Source organism: Peromyscus californicus, unplaced genomic scaffold (assembly GCF_007827085.1).
Source record: "Peromyscus californicus insignis strain IS unplaced genomic scaffold, ASM782708v3 Scaffold_2__1_contigs__length_46816999, whole genome shotgun sequence".
Lineage (NCBI taxonomy): Eukaryota > Metazoa > Chordata > Mammalia > Rodentia > Cricetidae > Peromyscus > Peromyscus californicus.
The window spans coordinates 28,993,179-29,009,994 of NW_026294540.1; the positions used below are offsets into that span (position 1 = coordinate 28,993,179).

At 44.0% G+C, this 16,816-nt stretch overlaps 1 long non-coding RNA gene across 1 annotated transcript; it reads right to left on the minus strand.

Annotated features, from left to right (window-relative positions):
* Positions 1-13,983: 13,983 nt before the first annotated feature.
* Positions 13,984-15,925, minus strand: LOC128120321 (uncharacterized). Its single transcript, XR_008221845.1, has 2 exons — positions 15,694-15,925; positions 13,984-15,434 (listed from the first exon to the last, which is right to left on the minus strand). It is a non-coding gene; the product is annotated as an uncharacterized LOC128120321 (long non-coding RNA).
* Positions 15,926-16,816: the final 891 nt, after the last annotated feature.

Below are 16,816 nucleotides of genomic sequence, written 5' to 3' on the forward strand. Positions count from 1 at the left end.
GATTTTCAAATAGAATCAGGAAGGATTCAAATTTCAGGTAATTGAAGTAAGTTGTGAAAATTTAGGAGAAAGGAATCTAGACATGGTAGCTTTTAAGGCCAAAACTCAGGAGGTAGAGACAGGCAGATCTCTGAGTTGAGGCCATGCTGGTCTGCAGAGAAGCCCTGTCTCAAAAGCAAACAATCAAAAAGTTAGGAGAGAGGCTGAGGGATGGCTCAGCAGTTCAGAGCACTGCCTGCCCTCCTGGAGGACCTGGGTTCCACTCCCAGCACCTACATGATGACTCATAACTACCTGTAAGTGAAAGGCACGATTCAACATGAACGCATACAGCTTGCTACTGTCTGTTACCCTAACACTAACCTCAACCTAAATATCCCTAAGGCCACCTAAGCATGGCCTTCTCTATACTGACATGTACCTAGGCACTTGTAAGTGGGTCCTCTGTGTGCCCTTGTGTGGGTATGAGGACATGGGCACAGGGCCTTTTTGTTCCTTCACCTCTGGTGACAGAGGTATGGGGTTTCTCAGGTATAGGGAATCTGTGATCATATACAAAAGATGACACACTAGGAAATCAACACCAGAATGATCTACAGGGAGGAGGTTTTGAACAGTGGGAAGACCCTAAGAGAAAATGACTTTTTTCCTGGAATGCATGTGGTATAGAGGTAATGGTTGGGAAACCTCTTCTGCCTTCTTGAAGTTGAGGGTCTGGCTGGAGCCAGGCTTCCCAGGTCAGGGTGTGGCATGGGCATATGGACACCACTGTGGTGGTAGTTTACTTGTACTGAAATGTGATTTTAATTGTATGTTAATAAATAAAGTTGTCTGGGGGTCAGAGCTAATAGAGCCATAACAAGTGCATGGCGGCGGTGGCGCACACCTTTAAGGACCTGGATGGCGGTACATTCAGGCAGTGACGAGGCAGTCACATGTTTGGGTTTACAACCAATGAGAAGGCAGAACAGCTAGACTGTATAAAGACACACACAGGAAGTAGGTCCCCTTTTTCGGAGAGCTCTCTTGGCTGAAGAGGATCCCTGAATGAGGAAGGGTGAGGCTCTTAGCTCTGACCTCTTGGCTTTCTTCTCTGAATCCGCTCTGTGTTTCTTATTTAATAAGACCGTTGGTTACATCTACACACCACTGTGTCCCATTGTACACATGGAAAGGCAGGAGAGAAGATGGCAGCCCTGGTCAGCCCTAGAGAAAGCCTATGTGGAGGAAGTGCTGGCTGGAGGGCCCCAGGAAGTGACCTCACTTCCTTAGTATTATTACAGATAACCAGGCTCCTGGTTACCAGGTAACCAGCCATCAACAGCAGCCTCAACTGACTCACTTGTCTGGAGGCACTAGAACAGTAAAGATGTTCTCTTGCTTCAGGTGTTGTGGTTGCTCAGGCCACCGAAAACCAAAGCTTCCTGGCCGGTTCCGACGTGTGCTGCGAAGGATTTGTGGACACCTCTGTCCATTTTCCCGTAGGGAAAATGAGGTAACACAGGTCAGCCTGCAGCCAGGAGACTTTTTGGTCCCCCTGATCCACTGCAGTTCCTGAATGGGTCTGTGTTCCTGTGAGAACACTGAGAAACATCTTTTATGCTCGCTTTTCACTTCAGTGTGTGGTAATGGGTTGTTATTGTCTCTGAGATTTCACATTTAAACCCTCCTTCCTTCCTTGGTCTTTCCTCAGGATATCAGGAATCAGGAAGATGACCCCATATTTCATCCACGGAGCCCAACCTATATGAAAGACCTTATCAATCATATACCAAAAGCCGTTAAGGATGGGAATTACCTATTTATATTTATAGTATTGGCTGTCTACCCTAAGTTTGTGACCACCTGGGAGATGCTGGACTTAATTATGGACACGTGAGTGGCTACACACAAGTCAGGCTCTCAAGCCCCCTGTTTGGTTTTAGAATGTCTCTACCCTTCTCTGGGACTGTATGCTCTCACAGAACAAGTATTATTGTACCCTGGCATCATTGGTCCTGGGCCTGGACCTTCAAGATGACATGGCCAGAGATAGGGGTAGGGGAGACAACACTAGATTGTCATTCACTTTTCCTAAGAAGTGTCAAACACTATCCTTTCTTATTCTTTGAGCAGAGCCTTTTTCCCATTTGTATAAAAGGTTCTAGACACTATCTAGGTTTGATGGGACTAACAGAAGCAGATAAGGGTACCTGGGACCACCCAAGAAATCCTGTAACAACAACAACAACAACAACAAAAAAAAAACCAAGAAGGAGAAGCTTAGGTTACCCATTGTGTGACGATCCTTGAGAGCTGTGACCAGAGGCTCATTCCCAGACCCTAACCATGGAAGTCAGAACATTGCAAGGAGCCCTGAGGACTCTCATCCCCTTCCTGGCTTCTATTTCTCTACCTGATTCAAGTAGCTCCTTCTAGATCCCTTGGTGGGTTGGGGACACATGGCCTTAGTGGTGACACCCTCATGAAATGCCACAGGTATGGACCTTTGCAGCCAGACTGTATGGAGGATCAGGAAAAAAAGAGGTGAGTTGGCTTGGGTGACGAGGGAGGTAAGAGCCCCTCTACACAGTGGGATGTCTGGGGTGGCTAGGGTTGAGGACTGAGCTGTTACCAGTCACCCTGCTCTTGGGATTCCCACTAGAGGGATGGTAGTGGGAATCACGTGCAGAGACTTCACGTGCAGGTGGAGAAAAACAGAAATCTCCATTGGTCTCCTTGGTCCTGAGGAGCACAGGGATTGGCGGAAGCTAAAGGGCCCTAGGGGAAACCATCCCCACTACAGCCCAGCCCAGTCTGCCCAGTCCCTCCTTCAAGGACAGAAAGTGTCTCGAGCCCTGTCCATACAGCTCTACACTCCTGACCACCATGCCCAGCAGCACGAGGGCTGGGCAGCCTTTTCCTCATCTAAGGGACACTGCTGTGCTGGTGAAGTGAGGCCAGGCTTCTGACTCTACTTCCCTCCAACCTGGTCCTCCCTGCAGTGCCTTGTTATCCTTCCTGTCCATATGGAGAATAAAAGAACCCCGGGACTTCAGTCGGTCTCCAAACCTTGCCGTGGCCAAGAGGCTCGTGAAATATCTGTGGCCCGATGAGCCTGCAAAAGACTTCACTCTCCAAGGGGAGGCGCTGGAGGAGCAGGACTGTAAAATGGGTGAGGAGGCCTGGGGTAGGTGCCTAGGAAGGCTGAGGTAATTTCGAGGATGGGTTATACCAGGGAATTGTCCAGATATCCCGCCTGGAACCAGAGCTGGACACCTGTCGGGCGAGATGTCCTGTTGTGGGGAGAGGGGACTGGGGATTTTCTGACATGAACAGACCTTGTGTAACCAGCAAGGCCATCTCTGGGAAGCTCACCCCATCATGGAAACTTCTAGGGCACTTCCACTAATGGTCCATCTCTTTCTGCCTTAGATGATGGACTCCTCAGGGAAATAATTCCAGAGGCACCCGTGCAGGATGCATTAGAGATGGTGGAGACTCCACATCTGGGACCAACTTCTGTGGCAGGGCCCCAGGAATTTCTGAAAACCCAAGATGACACAGACCTGGCCCTTGGGGAACCAACCGTGCCAGAAGCTGGACCAGTGCCACTTCAAACTCCAGATCAGCCTCTGCCCACTGATGCACAGCCACCTCTAGAAGTGGCTACAGATGTTCCACATACTGAGAGGCTCTTTCTAGTTTCTGTTGTGCAGCTGGGTGCACCAGAGCCCTTTTTCCCTCTGCCTGATGTTGACATAGATTGAGATTGTTTATCACCTGCCGAGATCCACCCAGGACCAGCTGTCCTTCCCGTCTTTAGAGAAAGTATCTCCTTTCGTTTTGTTTAAAACTTTTTATTCTTGTTTTCAAAGTTAATATTAATATTGCCTTTAGTTATATTTAATTATTTTCCTTGTTTTTTCAATATTAATATTTATTAATAAGCATTAAGTATGCCTAATTCTTTTCATTGTTTTCATGTTAATATCACCTTTAATTTTGTTTATTTCTTTTTTATTAATGGTTTCATTGTTAATATTTCCTTTAATTTTCTTTAGTACTTTTTTCATTGTTTTCAATGTTAATATTGCCTTTAATTATGCTTAATTCTTTTTATTGTTGTGTTCATTGTTAATATTGCCTTTCATTTTGTTTAATTCTTTTTATTATTCTCTTCATTGTCACTATCTCTTTAAATTTTGTCTAATTCTTTTTTTATTGTTGTTTTCATTTTTAGTATCTCCCTGAATTTTGTTTAACATTTTTTAGGGTGTGATCATTTATTTGTTACCCTTAAAGACTTATTTCTGACTGGACTCAGACTCACAAGTAGAAGCTCTGAGAGGACAGCCTACGTCTCTTGGCGACCTGGTCCTGGCGCTTTACTTGGGCGTCCTTCATTCTCTTGCCAAAAGTTCATCACATTCTGCAGCCTTCTCCTTGTTTTCCTTTGTCTGTTGTTTCTTTAGAGCAGCAATATGACAGCCTTTGTGTTGCAGGACATGAGGAGTGACAGGATGTTGAATCTTGAGTGCTTTGGTCCTGGGCTTTTTCTTTGTTTAATGGCTTTCTGACCATGTATTTTTGGCGGACATCATCTTCCTTAAAGAGATTAAAAAGCTTTCAGATTCTGCTAGATCTTTAAGGTCCCAAGTGACGAGGCACAGTAGTATCTGTCCATCCAGGAATACCCTCCTCTCCTTTTTTTTTTTTCTTCCAATAACCAAATTAGGAACACTGAAATTGGCTTCCATGATGAATCCTCAAACAGACTTGTGCTTCCTCTCTCTGTTCTCCTTGGTCTATAACAAGAACGGCCCTTACTCAACAGCAGGTGCACTCTGCCATGGGTCAAAATGCCTTGCTTCATGGGAAAACTTTTTCATTCCTGCCAATGATTCGGACCTCATACCCCTTCCACTCTTCACCCAGAGCATCAGCAGCTACTTCTGTGGCCATGGACTTCTCACAGAACATACGAAGCTTGTGTTCATCATCCACTTCAATGAGTTTCTGACAGCTGGTGGCAGGGAAGGAGATATTCAGCTTCATCTTGACACAGCCAACCGCCTAGGAGGTGCCACATAAAAGAGCTGTTTAACTCCTTTTTACGGTGTTCTCAATGTGGGTTGTTATCTAGACTTTAATATTAATAAAAATTTGTTTACTCATTTTATGGTTCAGGGGCATCGTGTCTATTCCCCATGTGCTACAATCTACTCATGTCTACCTGTGTATGGCAACTCTGAGGCAAACATGTGGATCATGGAAGGAGAACCCTTGAAGGCCATCTTAGAAGCAGGGAAAAGCAAGCAGCTCATGTGGCAGAAAAAGGGCAAATACCAACAATGGTGAGGAATATATGATTGTGAACTGGCAGTCTTCTGCTCAGGTCTCCCTAATACTTAGGGACATAGATTCTGAGTTCAGATAGAGCAGGGCTCAAGCTCAGAGGTCTTCACTTTCTCCATGGGCTTCTGCTCTGTCAAAATGGTCTGCAGGGCCATGCAGAGAAAAATGATGTCAACTTAACTATAATGGTGCTCCCCGTTCTCACCAACCCTGAGCCCAGAGCTGTGTATACACACTCAGTGTATGTTGTGACACTTGTCACACCCCAATGAATATGTTTAAACAGATGGTTATCATAAAGAAGTGCCAGGTTTTCCCAGAATTCTGGGGGTGATCAACACATGACAGAGTTGAGTCCATGGAAAATTTTCACATTTGTCTGTGGGGAATGGATTGCATGCCGTCTTATGTTCACTATGTCCAGGAAACCCTCCAAAGGACAAAACTAGAGGTCACCATCAAAAATGGCTCAGTGTAGTCCTCATCCTGAGCATATGCGATGCCACCTACCATTTAGAGGACACTGAGTGGTATCAGTGGGCAGCTCATTTCAGCTATGATATATGGGAAACCCCCCCCCACACACCACATCACTGTCCACCTAGGCATTTGACTTTGAAGAGGTTATATACATCAGGCTAGTCCATGTCTAATCAAAAAGTGAGCTGTTAGCTCAGTGATGGTGGCTCAAACCTTTAATCCCAGCACTCGGGAGGCAGAGGCAAGTGGATCCTTTGAGTTTGATGCCAGCCTGGTCTACAGAGCGAGTTTCAGGTCAGCCAAGGCAACACAGAGAAATCCTAGCTCAAAGAACAACAACAACAAAAAGCTAGCTGTTCATGTCATCTAGTCTCCAGAGCTAGGGTGTACAATGACTCTGGGAACGAGAGATCCAGGGCTGCATTAGACAGGTTGAGAGAAAACTCATCCATTTTGCAGGATGGGGACAGGCTTTCCTGTTGAACTATGGTGGCCTATCCAGCACAGAGAACAGAGAGGGGCAGTAGCCAGAAATGATGGCAGCAGTGGTCTAGCTGTCATCCCTACTCATGGAGAAAGTGAACTAGTTCATTAGTAATATGTGCAAAAAGAATCTACAGAACATAATCAGAGCTAGTAAGTTAGTTCAAGAAAATCACAAAGGACACACCAGCACACATCACAAGAAATGAACTCACCATTTAACTGCACACCAGCCATGCCCAGGGAAGACACCCTATAAGAGCATCGACTCAAAAGCACATCACAGGAGAGTAAGTAGATGCAGCCATTCAAACAGCCTTCCATGCTGTTACTGCCTTGTCCCCTGCTCTCCACAGTGTACCTAACGTTCCCTCCAGAAGACTTCAAAGAAATGTAAACAATGAGTAAGAAATTGAACATGCAGCTTAAAAACCAAGAAAGCCAAGAGATGCAGAAATGGCAGTTCATGAGTTAAAGGACCATAACTTTTTAAGTTGGTGACATGGGAATCATTCTGCACACTCCACATGATTACTGTGGTAGACAACAGTGGGAATGCTTATGTCAATGTCCCTAGGCGGTTTCAAAGTACCCACAGGACAATCCAGATCGGGGATAGGGAGATTCTGTCAGTATGCTGCCTGCTAAGAAAACACAGGGCCCAGAGTCTGGATCTCCAGTATTTACATAAAAAATGCTATGGTCATGTGCAGATGATGCCCAATGTGCTGTGTTGCCTTTTGTGGTGATTATTGTTGTTTTCAACTTGATACAGGTAGGGTCAATTGTTAGAGGAAATATTAGTTGAGAAAATGTCTCTATCAGATTGGCCTGGAGGTAAGTCTGTGGAGCATTTTCTTTATTACTGAATGCTTTATATGAGAAGGTTCAGCTCACAGTGCCACTCATGCACTGGTGTTTTGGGGTGCTATAAGAAAGCAAGTTGGGCAAGCCATGGGGAGCAAGGCAGTCAACAGTCTTCCCTCATGGCCTCTGCTTCAGTTCCTACCTCCAGGTTCCTGTCTGCATTTCTGTCCTGACTTCCCTTCATGATGGACTGTAACCTGTGAAGAAATAAATGCATGCTTTCCCAAAGTTGTTTTTGTTCACTGTTCTATCACAGCAAGAGAAAAGAAAACTAAGACACCCTAGGTGACAGCAGGTCTCCAGAGCTCACTGGTCAGCAGTCTTGTCAATTGGTGAGCACTGCATTCAGTGAGAAAATGTGGTTCAATGAAAACTAGGAGTAGAAGGAATAAGGAAGACTCAAACTCCTGCTTCCACCCACATGGACACCACATGAACACAAACACATATGTTCACACATACACAAGGATACACCACACATACACAAGGCTACACACACTCACTCCACACCTGTGAATGGACACATACACACACATAGACCACACATACACATACTTACATGTGTGTGTACGCACACACACACACACCAAAACACGTGTATGGATACAAACATACCCCCCCCCCCCCCGCCACACACACACATACACACAGAGAGAAAACAAAACAACTAGATCATGGCCAATTTCAATCCCACCTCAAGCAGCTATTACCAGCTAAGTGGGATCAACTGTCAAGAAGACAGCCAAAAGGATCAATGGAGCTGAAGCAAGAGTCCAGAAACTGAGAGAATGGTCCTGGGGTGCAGTGTTGACACAGGGTCTCACTGTGTAGTATCGGCTCACTTGGCGTTCACCTTGAAGTGTGTGCTGGTCTTCATCTCCAGATCTCCAGGTTGGATGGTCCTTTCACAAGGGTCACTTAAGACCATCAGAAAACACATATATTTACATTAAGATCCACAACAATAACAAAATTAGAGTTATGAAGTACCAACAAAAATACTATTATGGCCAGGTTTACCACAGCATGAGGAACTGAACTAAAGGGTCACAGCATCAGGAAGGTGGAGAACCACTGCTTTACATGGTAGGATTACAGGTGTGCACCACCATACCTAGAAAAAACCATTTATTCTTCTGGTGGAATGTTCTCCATCATGAGAGCTGCTTCTGCCATTAGTGACTTGCCCCTGCATAAGGCTGTGGACACTCGGGTTAAAAGACTAGACAGAGGCCATGGGCTCCACACAGCCAATGAGAACAGAAGGTCTGAGAGCAAGAAAGGGTTAATGAAGAGATGATGGGACCCAAGACCAGGCTCCAAAGATCAAGTGGCAGTGATAATCAAAACGTCAAGTGGGTTGCTGAGATGTATGTGAGGTTTTACTCCTCTGTCTTGTGAGACCTCTTAGGTAAAAGTGCAGCTTAAAGCCAGAAGAAGACTCCTTCCCTTCACCCCACCCAAGGTTACAGAAGTGTAAACACCTGGTGGGGGAGGTGACCCTGACCTAGCTGGCTACCTGCAAATAATATTAGGTTTGGGGACCCAGGAAATGGAGGATTGAAAGCCCAGCAAATTTCCAAGCCATTTCTGATCCCTTTTCTGGACATTTACAGGCTCTGTTTAAGAGATCAATGACAGTTCTCACAGTTTATAGAGAAAGAAACACCATTCCTGACAGCAAACAGTTCTCTAAAATGGTGTCTCACAACACAATACAGTGTATTGACCTGGGTAGCATAAAGTGTCAACTTGTCACAGCTAGAGTCATCTGAGGGGAGACCCTCCAATGTAGGATTGGCCTAGATCAGATGGCCCTCTGGATATGTCTGTGAGGGACTCTTTGGTTGTAGGTTGATGTAGGAGGGCTCAGCCCACTGGGGGAGGTACCATTCCTAGGCATGTGGAAATCAGCTGTATAAGAAACCTAGCTGGGTATAAGCCAGCCGGCAAGTCGAGAGTAAGCAGCTTTCTATATGAGCCTTGCTCTAATTTTTGCTTGTGAAATGTGATCCTTTAATGGAAGTAATGCTATGTGTGCCAGCAAGCAGATGCACCTTCAGATCCTGCTTTGACTACACTCAGTGTTGGACTGTAACCTTCAGTCCTAAGATGAATAGATGCTTTCCCCCCTTAAGATGCTTTTGGTCAGAGGTTTGCAGATTTTCTTTTTCTGTTTTCAGTCACAGCAAGAGAAGTGCAAGTGGAATATGTACAGGGCTGAATTGAAAGCAGATGAAAATTCCTCTGGCACTCTAGGAAAGCAGCATTCAGCATCTGCCATTCCAAAGCAAAGGCCACAAAGAGAAACATCCAGACCCAAGGCAGCTTTCGTTGAAACTCTGGTTCTTGGCACCATAGATTCTCTCTCAGTGGATACTCAACAGGCCTTACAGAACCAAGAGCCCCTTTCATCTCAGGAGAGAGGTAAACCCATAGAAGCTATGAAGACAGTGAGGTATCAGTGAGTGTTCCCACCAGAGCCACACACAGAACTCACTTAAACAGGGAAACAGTGAGCTTCATCCCCTGATATTATTATTTTAAGTGTACGGGTGCTTTGTCTACAGGTAAGTCTGTGCACCACATGCATGATTGGTGCCCAGGGAGGACAGAAGGCACTGGATGCCCAGGACTACAGTTAGAGGTAGTTATGAGCCATCATGTAGGTGCTGGGAGTGGAATCCAGGTCCTCAAGGAGGGCAGGCAGTGCTCTGAACTGCTGAGCCATCTCTCAGCCTCTCTCCTAACTTTTTGATTGTTTGCTCTTGAGACAGGGCTTCTCTGCAGACCAGCATGGCCTCAATCCAGAGATCTGCCTGTCTCTACCTCCTGAGTGCTGGCCTTAAGGGCCACCATGTCTGGATATCTTTCTCCTAGGTTTTCACAACTTACTTCAATTGCCTGAAATTTGAATTCTTCCTGATTCTATTTGGAAATCAAACTCTGTGGATACTGTCGAAATCAGGAGGTGGGGACCCCATCCACTTTTAAAAGTTTTTTTTAAAAAATAATAACTACCTATGAAGGCACATGATAGTTACAAAAAAGTAAAAAGAAATTAAAGTTTTAGAAAACAGAAAATTTCTCATACTTTTGGATTGACATGATTAAAAGATGAAACTGTCTATACTGTCAAAATCTATCTATTGATCTTGGTAATTCTTGTGAAAATTCCATTGATATTGCTCACACAAAAAGAGAGAAAAAAACTACAATTCATATGATGGTAAAAAGACCCTAAAAAATAATCCAAAGGAGGAAAGAACACTGCAGGTTATCAGAATATTTGATCTCAAGACTTGGTTCTAAGTGGCAGGAACAGCATGGCACTGTCAGAAAACAGAAGAGTAGACCAGTGGAATAGACAGAGGACACAGAATTGAAGCCACACAGCTAGAACCACCCTGGTCTTTAACAAGATTTTTGTTTTTTATTTATATGTCTGTGTCCAGGTGTATGGCAGTGAATGGGAGTGCCCTTGGAGGACAGAAGAGGACTTTGGATCCCCTGGAGCTGGAGCTACTTACTGGTCGTTGTAAGTTGACAGATTGGATACTGGGAAGCAAACCTGTATCCTATGTCAGTGCAGAAAGTTCTCCTAACCATTGAGCCATCCTTCCAGGCCCCAACATACTTTTGACAAAGATGCCAAAAACATACATTGGGGAAAATGATATTTTTTGAGTAAGTAGTTCTGGATATTCACACATAGAGGATGAAATTAGATTCTCATCTCTCCTCCAACCAAAAGTGCAGTTCAAATTAGACAAAGATCCTAAGGGGAGACCTGAAACCACTAGAGAAAAAGCTACAGAAAACAGCTCAATATATGGGCATATGCAAGAACATTCTGAGAAGAAATCCAGTGCACAATATACTCCAAGAACTCAACAAATAGGCCTCCAAAAATTGAAAACCTTGCTCCAATAGCAAGGAAGGAATCCCCAGTATAAAGAGACAGCCTGGCAAATGGGAGAAGATCAGTCCACAGATTAGTATCTAGGCTCTGTAATGAATTTCAAAACTTGAATATGAAAAAAATCTTCTAATTAATAAATGGACAAGTGAATTGAGGAAATACAACTATAATTTACAAAAACTCCAAAAACATTTGAAAAAAGGGTGAATACGACAATCCACTCGAAAATACAAATTAAAATTGTATGGTGATACTATCTCAACATAGTCAGAACTGTCATATTAAGGAAACAAAATCTCCAGGGAGGAGGTGGAAGTGAGCTCTTATACTCTGCTGGTCAGAATGGGAACTGGTGCAGCTGCCATGGGAATCAATATGGAGGGCTGTTGGTAACTTTCCTCAATTCTTTGACCAAATATCTGAGAAAGGAACTTGAGTGAGGATGGTATATTTATGTGGGCTCCTGTTTAAGGGTTTAGTCCATCCTGGTGGGGAAGGAGTGGTGCAGGTGTCTGAAGTGGTTGATCACATTGTCTCTTTGGTCAGAAAGCAGATGAATCCTGGTGCTCAGCATCCACTTCAATTTTGAAGCAGTCAGGAACCCCATCTCATGAGAAGGTGCTGCCCAGACTCAGGGTGGGTCTCCCCTGCTCAGTTTACCCTCTCTGGAGACAGCCTCACACATACACACCCAGAGGTGTGGCTCTCAGGTGATTCCAAATGTATCCAGTCTGAGAGGAAGATCAACCATCACAGGAGGTTAACAACAACAAAACACTAAAGCTGTCATACTGTCCAGCGGATCCACTCCAGGGTCTATACAAAATGAATCTAAGTCACATTGTCACAATGCATACGTCCACACCCACCTTCAGTGCACCCACACTGCTGCACTGTTCACAGCAGTTAAACTGTGGAATACAGATGCCACACCCAACCATGGGATACCTGCTGAGGAAAGCTGCAAATGGAGTGGAACCAGTCCACGAGAAAGAAGTATGTTGCAGTAATCAAAGCTAAAAGCAGTTAAGAGATCTGAAGAGCATTTTGCCATCAGACATAGAGATGGAGAATGTGGAGTTTGCTCAGCTGGTTTTTGGTCTTGCTTTTGTCCGGTGTTTCGTCACTCTACTCCCTTCCCTACATTTTGGAATGCTAATGTATATTTATGTCATTATGTATTTTAAGTAAGTAATCTATTCTTTAATGTTGATTTTATAGGGGATTACTGTTAGGAGATTGCATGAACGTCAGAAGGGTGAATCTTAGACTTGGAAACATTGTTGATACTGTGATAGACTATGGGAACTTTTGAAGTTGGACTAAATGCATTTTGTATTATGATATTTTTACAAGCTTTTGGGGGCAGGGAGTGGAACTCAGTAGTTTGAATGTAACTGGCCCCCATTAGCTCCTAGGGAGTGTCACTACTAGGAAGTGTGGCTTTGGTGGAATAGGTATGGCCTTGTTGGAGGAAGTGTGTCAATGTGGAGTTGGGCTTTGAGGTCTCTTATATGCTCAATCCATGCAAGTGAGACAGACCACTTCCTGTTGCCTGCACAAGATGCTGAACTATCAGCTACCTCTCCAACACCATGTCTGCCTACATGCCACCAATCTCCCCATGATGATAAACTCTGAAACTGTAAGCCACCCAGTTAAATGTTTTCCTTTATAAGAGTCATCATGGTCATGGTGTTTCTTCACAGCAATAAAAACTCTAAGACAATATGTAATATATATGTACACACAACTTGTGGAATACGTTTTTGTTGTTTGTGTGTATACAGTTTCAGGGCTGACCACTCTGCATTAGACATTGAATAAGGGGTTCAACCCTGGGAGAAACTAATTCTCCTCTCAGCAGTCATTAGGTGCCTGGGTCCTTTGTCTAGGGGTGTTCTACATCAACATGTCCATTGATACTGCCATTGTCCCGGTCTTGTTTATATAGTCATTTTTAGGAGAAACTGTTGCAGAGCAAACTTCCTGGTATTTTAGCTTTCACAACCTCGCTTCCATATTGGTACCTGTTCAGACACAGCTGTGATGTAGATGTATCCGTTGGTACTGGTCTCCCCATGACCCACTGGTTTATTTCTGCATTGTGTCCAGTTGTGGTTTCCTTTGATAATCTCCACATTTTTTGTAAAGGGAAGAGTCTGAGATGAGGGATAGTAGCTTCACTTATCTGTGGATATAATGATAAGATTTCAAGTGTAGTAAGGAATTATGCTAGTCTAGAAAAGTTGTGCTGGTAGATTCTTTTCTAAGGTCCATGACCTCACTAGCTCTGGGAAGCTACTCTGACTAATAACAGCTTATGAAAGAATTTATATTGATTTACAGTTTTATCTTCAAAAGCAGAGAGGATGAGCTGGAAGTGAAGCAAGGCCATTCGTGCTCAAAGTTCATCCTTTGTTATGTACATCCTTCAACAAGGTTCTACCTTTTACAGTTTCCCTAAGCAGTGTCACCAAATGGGGACCAAGTGTTCAACTATGGGAGCCTGTGGGGGACATTCGTGAGTCCAGCCTGATTTCATAGTGTCTGTACTAGTTTATGCCTCCACCCACAGCGCATAAGAGTGTTCTTTTCCGTAAATCCACATCACTATTGCTTGTCACTTGTATTCCTGATCATAGCCATTCTGCCTGGAGTGAGATGGAATCCTGAAGTAGTTTTAATCTGTGTTTCCTTCATAGCCAAGGACATTGAATATTTTTCAAACTGTTTATTAGCTGATTGGGATGCACAACTTTAATCCCTGCACATGGAAGCCAGGGGAAAGTGGCTATCTGTGAGTTGCAGGCCAAGGCTGGTCTGCACATGGTGAGTGCTAGGACAGTCAAGAAGTTCGTAGAGAGACTGTTTCTCAAAAAAAAAAAAAAGAAAAAAAAAAAAAAGAGAGAGAGAGAGTTTACTAGCCATTTGTAATTCTTTCTGAGATTATAATATCAGGAGCCTATGTTTAAAATAGCTTTAAACTTAACAGTAAAATATGGATGGAGTGCAGAATGTTCTTTTCCCCAGGTAGCTTTCTAGAAAAAAAAAATGTATAAACCATAAGTGAATGCACTTGAAAGCAAGGACATGAGGGAACGGCATGGCATGTACACATTACCTCTACGGAAAAGGAAAAGGCCTGGGTGGGATACTTTTGGCTCTGTTCATATGACCAAAGATGATAAGACATACCACCAGCTGAATTCCCTCAGTGCCCTTCTATTTGCTTAGGTTAACTGTAAAAGTCACCTCACATTTCTCTTGCTTTAAGAATAAATGTGGAAGTGCTTTGTTCACATCACTCTTAAGTCTGGATTCCACTGGTAATCCCTTATAGATCTTTTCACAGACCTTTTATTGTGAAGAGATTTAGCCTCCCTGGCCAGGGAAGGTAAACAATATAACATTTCTCCTTTCCTTTTCTCCCTCAGAACCCTTCCAATATAACAATCCCTGCTCTCCACCAAATTCATGGCTTCTTTTTTCATTAACTATTATTGCATGCAAATATGTACATACATATACACATGTATATTTCTAAATATAGCTACTTCAGTCCCTGTTACTTGTATGGATGTTTTCAGGGCTGACTATTTGGTACTGGACAAGTGACTGGTGTGCTCTCTCCATTCCCAGCTTCCCTCAGTTGCCTGTAGTTTTTTATGTGGGGTTGAGGCCTCATGGGCTCTTCTCTGCCCATGTTGGTCTGGCCATTGGTGTCCTCATTGTTCATTCTTGAGCAGTCATGTTAGTGAGACTTTATGGGCATAGTTTCTGACCACACTAGGAGACACAACCTCACAACAAACTTCCTGATGCTCGGCCTCTTACAATCTTCCCATCCCCTCTTACTAAATTACCCCTGAGCCTTAGATGTGGAAGTGTTGTATACATGTATCCATTGGGACTGAGCTCTACAACTCTGCATATTGATTGATTGTGTTTTTCTGTAGTGGTCTCCATATGTTGCAAAGAGAAGTTGTCTTGATGAGCGGTGAAGACCACACTTATCTGTGGGCATAAGGACAAATGTTTACAGATTGTTGTTAGGGATGATGCTGATTTAGCAAATTAGTGGCTGTAAATTCTCCACCAATAACCATGACCTCACTAGCACTGAATAGTTAGGTTTGTTTCCTGTATCAAGCATGGTTGCCCTCTTGTTGAGCAGGTCTTAAGTCCAATGAGTCCAATTTAGTCCAAGGTACACATGCCACAACTGCACCCGGGTTGTCATGCCATGCTGGTTGATGCGGTTCACAGGTGTCAGAGCTGGGAAGGACTGTGGGTTGTCTCCCATGTCTGGAATCTTGCATGGTGTTTTCTGGTACCAGGAAATCTAATCCAAAGGGAACAGAAATGCAGGTCAGTTCTAGCTCTGGGTACCACAGCCATTTTATATCCTGGGTTAAACAACAGTATCCTCTTTTGGAAACAGTGCCTTTTCAGCTGTTTCCAAGGGCAGAGTGCTTTTCATCCCAGTGCTGCTTTGCTCTTCTCCTCTCTCCTGCTACAAAGTGGAGAGAAGAGGGATGGAAAACAGGGAGTTTGGAGGACACTGTGAGACATACGTGCTTGGGTCTGTGGGAAAATCTCACCTCTGGAGCCAGCTTCAGTGAGTTTACAGAGCACAGGACAGTTTCCTAACAAAAGACATTCATTCCACTGTAAAACTGAAGAAGCAGAGAAGCGAGAGAGAAGGAATCCAGTTGCTTGCTGTGCTGTGTATTGAGAATGAGGAGAAAAAGGAGGTAAGGATTTTTGCCCCAACAGAGGATTATCAGGGACAAAACTTGAGTCTGAATTGTAAACGTCCGATATCTTCATATTTTGTAAGATCATGCCACACAGCTTCCAGAAGCCACGATCAAAGAGGATCAACCCAACAAAAATATCTGCCTTTACCCCTGGGTAACTTGAGATACTCTCTGGCTATACTTGGGGTGAGGGCCAAACTGCTTGAAGGCCTGTACCTGCAATTAGTGTGTGTCTACACCTGGGAGAAGACAGCCTGAAAAACTGGAGGAATAAATAAATGCCTTTTCACCTACAAACAAACAGCACTATGATTCATACTCCTTATTCCATCTTGCAGTTTATGTTTGGGCCAGGATTAACTATACAAAAATATCAGGCCTTTTTTTTTTTTTTTTTTTTTTTTTTTTTTTTTTAAGGCCTTGGTCAGTCTAGGCGTTACCTGTTACCACTCTATGAGGCAACAACAAACATCTATATTGGAATATTGTAGCTAGAGTTTTCCTGACTGGCCCACAGTCAGGACAAATCTCTGACACCTGCCAGTCCCACAGCCACTCAAACCCGACCAAGTAAACACACAGAGACTTATATTTGTTACAAACTGTATGGCCGTGGCAGGCTTCTTGCTAACTGTTCTTACAGCTTAAATTAATCCATTTCCATTAATCTATACCTTGCCACGTGGCTCGTGGCTTACCGGCATCTTCACATGCGGCTTGTCATCATGGCGGCTGGCAGTGTCTCTCTGACTCAGCCTTCCACTTCCCAGCTCTATTCTCCTCCTTGTCCCGCCTATACTTCCTGCCTGGCCACTGACCAATCAGTGATTTATTTATTGATCAATCAGCAACACATTTGACATACAGACCATCCCACAGCAGAATATCTTCCATCTCTTCTTTGCCTTCCTCTCCAGAGAGTCCTCTGATAGTTTCCTCTTTTCTTCCTTTCATCCCCTTGTGA